Source organism: Myodes glareolus, chromosome 8 (genome assembly GCF_982192425.1).
Source record: "Myodes glareolus chromosome 8, mMyoGla1.1, whole genome shotgun sequence".
Taxonomy (NCBI): Eukaryota; Metazoa; Chordata; class Mammalia; order Rodentia; family Cricetidae; genus Myodes; species Myodes glareolus.
Window position 1 is genome coordinate 20,069,822 of NC_142033.1, and position 9,605 is coordinate 20,079,426.

Consider the following 9,605-nt stretch of genomic DNA (forward strand, 5'->3'; position numbering starts at 1 on the left):
TTATTTTTCATTTATTTTCCACACATACCTCAGTTTTTTTCCCTCCGTTCACCTCCTTAAGACCCTCCATCTGTGCCTCCTCTATTAAAAGGGGCAGGTCCCCCATGGAAGTCGCATAGCAAGGCAGATCAAGTTGAAATAGGATCCTCTTCTCCATCAAAGCTGGGCAAGGTATCCCAACATAGGAAATAGATTCCAAGGAGCCAGCTCATGCATCAGGGATAGGTTCTGTTTCCACTACTAGGGACCCCACAAACAGACCAAGCTTTACAACTGTCACCCACAGAGGGCCTAGGTTTGTATCAAGCAGGATCCGTACCTGTTGGTCCAGTGTCATGAGCTCCCACTAGCTCAGATCTGCTGTTCTGTCATTTTCCCGTCATGATCTTGATCGTGCTGTTTCCTATGAAAATGTTGAATGAGACAAAGAAAGTTCTAATTCAGAAATACACTCTTTGCCAAAAAAAAGTTTCTCCTGTTAGCATTTTTGTTTTCAAGGATTAAAGTTTAGGGTTAAATTTGAATGTTGGTCTCTAAATTGTGCTTTGCTCATCATTTGTACCATTTTGAATTAAGCAACATAGTAAGAGTGAGGATGTAGAAAGCAAGGCCAGTGGGCTGAGAGGAGCTCGGCTATTAGGATGTCCACACAAGATTTGTCTTTTGAGCATGCTCGGTTTATCCACAACAAACATTTCTTATAATATCTTGTTAATAAAAGTTTAACAAACACCTCACCAAGCAGGGATGTGTTACCGGTCAGAAAATGCTCCTGCAGGGTTCCGTTGGGGAATCTCCTCCCATGATGATACTTAGAAAAGAATATATTGTCTGGACCCATGCCATGGTGAAGTCCTTCAGCTGTGTCAGGTCGGCACAGGACGGAGTTCCAAAAGTCAATGAGAGCACAAGGGGAACGTGTGAGCTTAGCAACAGTGCTGGAAGGTCGAAGGTGACTAAAGCTAGGGTCACACAGAGTCGAGTTTCAAAGTCTTCAACACAAAGGCTTGAGGAGCTGCTTCTCAGGAGGATCACGTCATGTGATCTACATTCTGACCATATTTATAATGCTTGCATATTGGAACAGTCAGGTCCTTACGCTTCTTAAAGAACTATACAGAGAGAAAGATGGACAGAATATGCTCTGAGTTCAGGTATCTATCTAGTCAAATGAATTTAAGGCACCAAAATCAGCCACATAAGAAAGAATAGTTTTATCATTGTCTGAAGGAAGAAGATATAAGAGAAATAGTAAAAGTAAATGGTAATATTAAAGCAGGTCATAAAATCTATTACAGTACCAAACAACAGATAATATTTTGACAGAATAGACACTACCCTTTAGATTATCACCCTAGTGATGTGCTAAGAATTAATACCTGCAACATAACTCTGTGTTTATTGCTTTCTGTTTCTGATTAGAGCTCATAGTACTGAGAAGTCAAATGGAAGTAATGTATGACTACAGGAATTTGAGAATTTGACCTGAGGATATGTTAAATCCACTGCGTCTAATTTACACTCTTATGTATATATTAATTCACTGTCTCATGGACTCTTGAAAACTAGAGCTCAGTGCACAACTTGAAGGCAGCATGACAGGGTAGAAAATGTCTCTACAAAGCTGCTCAGTTGTCCTGAAACTCTTCCAGACAGCCTGGATTGTCTCTTCATCCTTCAAGTTATGCATCTTGTAAGAGAGTATATCATAAAAAATTCTTATTGCTTATAAGATTTTTTATAAAGTCAAGTGAATACAGCTGGTCTCAGAGAGTTCCTGAAATTTTTTGAATTGTTAATTTCCTAGACTGAAGAAGCTGTCTTACAGGATAGGATGTTTCAGTATCCCTCAGAACATCCTGAGTCTTAGCTTTCCTGTAGGATTGGATGTTTTTCCTCTCTCAAGATATTCTAGATGTTAAGGAACTTCCCTAAAAGGTGAAAGATTTTATCTCAGAGAAAATTGCCACACGAAGGCATCACAATTATCAATAGTTAAAACCTAATGACAAGTGAAAGTTTGTGAGAGCCAATGGTGAGGGGAAAACCGAGGGAACATGAGCCTGATAGAGGCCCATCCTTGGAAGTCTGCTTTCTCCTGTTAAGTCACACATGTGTATTACCATAAATTCTCTTCATTCTCAAAGAGAATCCATATCTCATCTACATAACACAAAACAAGGAGCATTTTGTTAAAAACAGACTGCCAAAGCAGAATTTTATAGCATTTTCTCTCAAATTTCACACATAAAATTTTTGAGATGAAAATAAATACACATTCTAAAGCAAGTTACGCCCTGTTAGCTTGGTTTTATGCTGAGGACCAGCCCCATCCCCCCCCCCCAAAAAAAACACTTCTTCCCAGGGTAGAGACGTTGGTAAAAATGAAGACAAAAATCACATGGCAGTACCAGTAGGGAATTTCAGTGATTATTTAGATCGCAAAATCACCTGCGTTTATTTTTTTCCAACAGCTTTTATATGATGGTAAAGTCGGGGAGCACATAACTATTGGTTCATTTGCATTCTGTTGTCTAGGTTGCTGGGTGACTCAAGTCATGTTTTACTCAAGTCCACTTAGTCAAGTAGGCAGAAAAATCCTCTTCCCCAGGTGACCTCATAGTTAAATGGAAGGAGAAGAATCGCATTAGCATCCTACCTCATGATGGCACTGAGTTTACCCAACTTTAAGAGAGGGCAGGCCATCACATCCTGTGTCTGTCTCTCAAACTCTCTGACCGCCAGGCAATGTGGAAAATTGGCCTGCATTTCTCAGTCCTCACATCTTAAACATTTATTATCTGGCTGAATAAGTATTGGTTGGAGCTTTGTACTGAAAACATTTGAAGGGCCTTGTATATTGTCAGCTCGCAAGGTAGGGTGATGGTTTATTGCACAAGAGTGAAGTGACACTTTTGGGCCCAGAGTGCTTCCAGTCAGAATCCAAGGTCTGTAACAGTTTTTTGAAGATGGGTACAGTTATCAGTGAGTAGTCCTGCTGCTCCCTGGGGATATAAATTTATAAATAGTAACATTTTGTTTCTCATGTCATTAGGTTCAATGTCAATAGTTCTGAGTATGAACTATTCAACCTCTTTGGGGGTCCAAATATGGAAGGCTAGCTGAGTTCTTCATAGGAAAGTAAGTGTTTCAAATGAGGTCAAAACAATCAGGCTAGCAGTTGTGGCAGCTCCCTAGGATAAGTAATCGCTGGATGGGACTATTTTTCTGCTTCTTTGGACCTCTCTAAGCAAAGACACTCATGTCAGGATTTCTGACAAATTTCTTGTTGCTGAGGCTATAGTGTTTCCTCATCAGTCTGCAGGAAAGAAAGCAGAAAATTTAAATTGATACCTTGGCAACAGTGGAGTAAAAAGGCATACTCATTTTTTTTCCCTGACGGCTCTCTACAGTTTGAGCCAATTGGGTTACAAAGTTTTACTTCCAGTGGCAATGTGGAGGTGACAGAGCCCATTGTCTTATTGTAAGACTGAATAAACTGAGCTGCTGATACAGTTAGCCAACTACTTCACAGGAACCCTCCTAGGTAGAATCCCACGATGGTGATATGGAACAGGAACTGTAGTGAGAATATGCAGTTGAGTGGATTTTCCCAGTATAATATTCAATATGATATATTAATAACTCCTAAAAATGGGTTCAGAACCGGTATTAACCTACTGCTATTTCTGTTGCTGTGAGGAGACACCATGACCATGGTAACTCTTAGAAAGAAAGACACTCATTTACTGTTCAGTGGTTCAGTTCATCATCATCATGGTGGGACAAGGTGGCATGAGTCAGACGTGCTAGAGAAGAAGCTGGGAGTCCTGCATCTTGCAGTCAACAGGACTATTGTACATACATAAATGGAAGAATTATATCATACTGCCCTAGATATTTATTAATCAACTAAACTTAGTAAACAAAACAAGCCAGCATGACTTCCTACTTATAAAAACAATACAGTTGACTTGCTCTGTGGACAAATCACAATATGCAGATACAAAATTTCTGAAACAATAAGACAATATATGTATGGCTCTAAGGGAAAAACAGGCCTTTAAGAAATTAAAATTGACATCTTTTTAATAAATATTATAATAACTTTAAAAGAAGATATTGAGTTTATCATATCAACAAAAAAGTCAACAAACACAATATGGGATTAAGCTATTAACATAGCCTAACTGACTTACCCAATGTTGATAACAGATTTTCCACAGTAGATGTAGGATATCTATTCGACCATCAGAACATGACACATTCTCCAGAATCTATCAGTCATAAAGTAGTCTCACAAAACAATCCTCAGCAAGTTCTAAGAAACCTAAACATTCAATCTCTCACTATGTACAATCTTTTACAATATCAATAAAATGGGCACTCTCACTATTTTTTTAAGTACCTTTGAGGTTTGACAGCCAGAAGAAAGACAGTAGATGAAACCAGAATGTTGTGATTTGGAAGTGTTGTATGTGGCCTCCACAGATTCCATACAGACTGTGTAGCTTCTCAAGCAATTAGCAGAAGTTTTGATTCAGGGCTTCTGTATTTTAACCTCTGTTGTTGTTTGATTTGATTTCCATTGTTTCTGGTCTCTCAGCACATTGTATTTACTTTGGTAGCAACTCAATTTATGAATATCTCTTCATATAAAATTCATTTTCCTTCCTCACTTATCTCTTCTCAAATTGTATAGTGTGTGTATTTGTGTTTGACATTAGGCTACCATGTGATCTTCAAAAGAGTATGGTAAACAGACCATTTTTTAGTGATCTTTTAACTAGGTAAATTGCATATTAAAGAGACTTGGTTCCTTCCTTGCTTACTTCCCCCCTCCCTCCCTAGTTCCTCCTTTTCTTTATTCCTTTTTTTCCTCCTTTAAATCTTTATTTCTATTTCATCGTCTATATTGTCTTACAGTTCTTCCCAAGAGGTTGGAGGCATACACTGGCAAGGCAACCGTAGCACCAACAGTAAATGACTTCTCAATGTTTATGTTACACATACATCAAGGACATCACAGTAGCTTTATATAAAGTTATATTCTTATTCTTTTTTTAGTGCCAAATCTTCAAGTGCACTTGACTTGAATCTCTGACTACTGTAGAATCATGAAAATGAAGATTATCTTCATATGAAGAAATTGTAGCCTCTGAAGAGCACTTTACGTTTAATGTCTAGGCAAGAAAAATCCTCTAAAAAATGGATAAACAATTACCCTTACAAAACATGTATGGCAAGAGTGTCTCTGCTCTTTGGAACTCACATTCTTTGTGTTCACTGACATTGGTGCCATTCACACAAATAAGATTTCAGAGTTCAGATTCCATATTTGCGTTTAAAGGTAGGTCAGATGTGAAACATTCTCTAAATTTCGTTGCTTTAGAATTTTGTTACTCAAGTTCTCAAAACATAGATAAAACACAATCAGATTTTTCACAAGAATAGATCATAAAGGCCACCAACAGAGAATCTGATGAATCATCATGATCTACCAAAACTCCATGAACCCAGTCTACACTGTTCAGACTTTTTTTTTTAATTTCTGGTCTTCTGGACTCCAATTTAAATGTGCCACAGAATTTGATTACACAATTCTAGAGTGTTACATTATCATACGTCCAGATTTTCCACTATTTCTTTGAAAAAAATTATTAGAGAAAGACTTATTACCTTAAAGACAGGCTATCAAGGTAAAAAGACTTGATATCAACATTAATTTCCTATATTGGTTACTATTCTCATTATCATAACCTAACAGCCCACAAAATGTCAACTTAGAAGAGGAAGCGTTTACTTGTATAGGCATTTCCAGAGAATACTCACCTTTTAGTGCCACAATATAAAAGGAATAGCTGTTAAGGCTCTCACCACCATGAACATTCTCATAAATTTAATGATATGATGGGCACCAAAAGCTCAAAATATGCTCCAACCAAAACCATTCCTCCTATAACTTCCTTTTTTGTCAGGTACTAACCTAATGATGACACATATAATTAATGAGTGGATCTTATATTTAAATAATAGAGACTTCTCAATATTGCCTTTTACTGTCTTTAGGTAACTGTATGACCATCATTCTAAGGGAGTGTTTAAGAAGGGTCTGTACAGCATCTTCAGCTGTAGTAAGTACTGATAGTGGTGAATGTTTCTCTGTCCTAGGCTGAATGGGTTGTGCACTTCTATCACAAGCTACTATTCAACTTTCTAACACTACCTGTCTTAGCAAGGCATAACCAGTTCTGGATATGTGAGAATTGTCATTTTACAGAGGTTATATAGCACGGGCTCACCATGTTGAGTCCCGGAAGTTTCCTTTACAAATGTAATATAATAGATAGAATTCCAAACTGAAAGTTTATAGGATTGCTGGGCCACACCAGGAGCCTGAGGTAGAAGATAATACAACTTAAAATTTTTCAAAAGATAGTATTTGGAATATTTATTGCTCAAAGATGTGCATATACACAGTGCTGATACCCATTGAGTACTGGGAGATTATGACAGCAATGATTATCATCTGTGCTTGATCAGTGGTGTTGTCCTTCCAATAAAGCTTCATTTTTCTCCATGATTAGTAGTGATTTGAGCAGCATTTTATGTGCTATTGATCTTCAATTATAAAACAATTTCTGTATCCACAGGAAATGGAAGAGTTTGAACAGATCTCTGGGGAACATGGTGTCGTGGTGTTTTCTCTTGGGTCAATGATCAATAACACAACACAAAAAGTGCCAAAACTATTGCATCAGCCCTTGCACAAATTCCACAAAAGGTAAAATGAGGTCTCCATGGAAGGCAATTATCTCTTTAGTTTACTGAAGTCAGGAAAGGGATGACACTGGAAGGTCCCTTTATGTAAAATCAAATATTATGATTGTCCTTAGTCAGGTGAAGAAACAAAGATAAAGATGGCAGATTCTACCAAATGTGTTTCTGATGACAATAACAGTGACATAAACATTGTGATCACAGGGAAGCATGGTGAGTGAGTGCAAACTAAACTTTTCAATTCTGATGATACTGGCAGCAAAACTACACAAGAATAACTTAATTCTCAGAGGTCACTTAAACCTTTCTCTTGAGCTTTGTTTGAATCTAGACCTTCAGGGAAAATGAAAGTTTATATTAAAAACTTTGTTAGCAGATAATAGAAAATTATCTGTAAAATAGCATTAATAGTCTTCCAGAACTGCAGTAGCGTAGAGTCTTCCCAGGTTTCCCTCTCCTCTTTATGAGAATGCTGAACTAGGATTGTTTAGTTACCACTCAGAACACTTCTCAGTAAACGGAAAAAAAAAAAACAGTTCACCATCTCAGTCCCTTTCTACCCTGTTCATTGAGAAAAAACAAAAAGGAAGAATAGGCCATTCTAGAATCCACCAAACCTCAAACAGGATAATGTAAAGGAGAAGGTGGAATGTTCCCTGTCATTATGGTGAACCAGACACAGCCAAGCATGGTCTATGGCACTTTGTCTCTAACCCAGAAGAGTAAAGTGTGTTTCATTTAGGAAGAAGTGGGAGCTAAGAGATAATGAAGTAGAAATAGGAGTGATGCCAGAAAAGGTTCAGCTGACTCTTCATAGGGTATATGAAGATAATTTACCACATCTGAACTTTAATTTGGAGTACATAGGAGCTAGATTTTAGTTTCCTGTAGATTTTAGTTTTAGTCTCGCTGTAATAACTCATGCTGGTTTTCCCTGAGATCCTGAAGAAATGTTTAAATTTATTGTGGTAAACAGATATTGAACATGTCGGTGAAGCTCACAATTACAAGGGTAAATGGGATTTGGGATTTCTAAAATGAGCACCATTTGTGTGGTTTGGCTGTGGAACTGCTTGGCATTTCACAAAGTGCATTAACCCTGAAGTGTTTTTGCCATCTATCATATGGGTCAGATGCAGCACCATTAGGATTCTGAATGCTTTCTACAGCTTCTAGCACTTATGACCAGCACAGCAGGTTCCTTTCCCACATGAAAGGAATATCCAGTCTCAGCGACAGTGATATGACTTGTGCAATGAAGTGCTCTGCACTTCCTGTGATTCCTAAGTAAAACCGGTGACTCAACCAACGATGAGTAATAGTAGACTTATTTTTTTATATGTTAAAAGAAATTATGTCAGTCACTCTTTGTGATTATTTTTGTGCTGGAGGCAAAATCTCCTCATTATGCAGAAGGGCACAAGCAAGTATGGGGAATTTTATGCCAGCAACTATTTCACTTGTAGCTAGTGGACAACACAAACACATACACTCTGTGAGGTTATGGCCAGGATAGTTTTGACAGAAACTCCATTCTCTGATTATTCATGGTGGCACCTTTTCCGAAGAACTTGTAAATGGAGAAAAATTGTTAATATTGAATATTTGCCAAAAATAAGAAAAGAATAACAAAAAACAAGTGTCAAAGTCTATTAAAATAATAGGACAAATGAATATAAGTAAGTTCTGCATTTTTTTAAGCTGACATGAAATCAATAAGGGAAAAATATATTCTTGTTTCATTGACACTCTCATGTGTGCACATATATGAACATAAAAAATCATGATGACATTCGACCTGATTAAATATAAAGAAATACACAGACGGTGTTGCCATACTTTGCCTTATATTTTGATAGCTTTTCTTGTTTAATGTCTTCTTACCTGCTTTGCACACCGAAAATTCAAATGGCATTTAGCTATGCATTGTCTAATTCCTATAATACTATATTTTAAGTTTTAAAATCTGATAAAATTATTGTCTATCTTCTAACAGGTGTTTTGGAGATTAAGGATATGAAAGCAGATACGTTAGGTCCCAATACCAGGATTTTCCAGAGGGTCCACCAGAAGGACCATCTGGGTAAGACTCTGGGAAACTGAAGCATGAGTGACAAGCTAAAGAGTGATAGGAAGCAATCTGATTTGTTTTAGAGAAGTCAAAAATAAAACCAATTTTTAAATTGTTTTTTTGCTTGAGAGAGTGAAATGTGAGCTGGTCTTGTATTTTTGTATTCCAGGAACAAATTGTGCATTGTAAAAGTATCTGACTATTATAGGGAGCACTGTGTTCTTTCCTTGACTTTAACAGATTCAATTTTATACCTGTTCCCTTTTTTAAAGCAGGAATATTTCAAAAACCACAAAGAAACATTAATGATCAATGACATATTGCGAATCACAAAAAGTGGACACTGTTTATCATACAACAATGAAGTACACTGTTGTCGTTTTTCATTACCGGGTTTCTCTGTAGCTTTGGAGCCAGTCCTGGAAGTAGCTCTTGTAGACCAGGGTGGCCCCAAACTCACAGAGATCTGCTTGTCTCTGCCTGCAATCAAGGACAATGACTAGAATCTATATTTTTGGGAAGAGTCAAAGGCACCCCATCCCTACCAGACCAACAAATGAAAGTGAAGTTTTTCATTCCTTGCCCTGGATATTTTGATAACAGTCTATGAATCCTGAGGCTAACAACATCACTTCATTTGACAAAACCTCTTCCAACCCGATGGACACATGAGTATGCAACTACTCTTAAGCAAGCCTATAGGACAGTGTTTCCCTACTTATTCCTCAAGTGTCTTTGATTCCATTTGTTATTT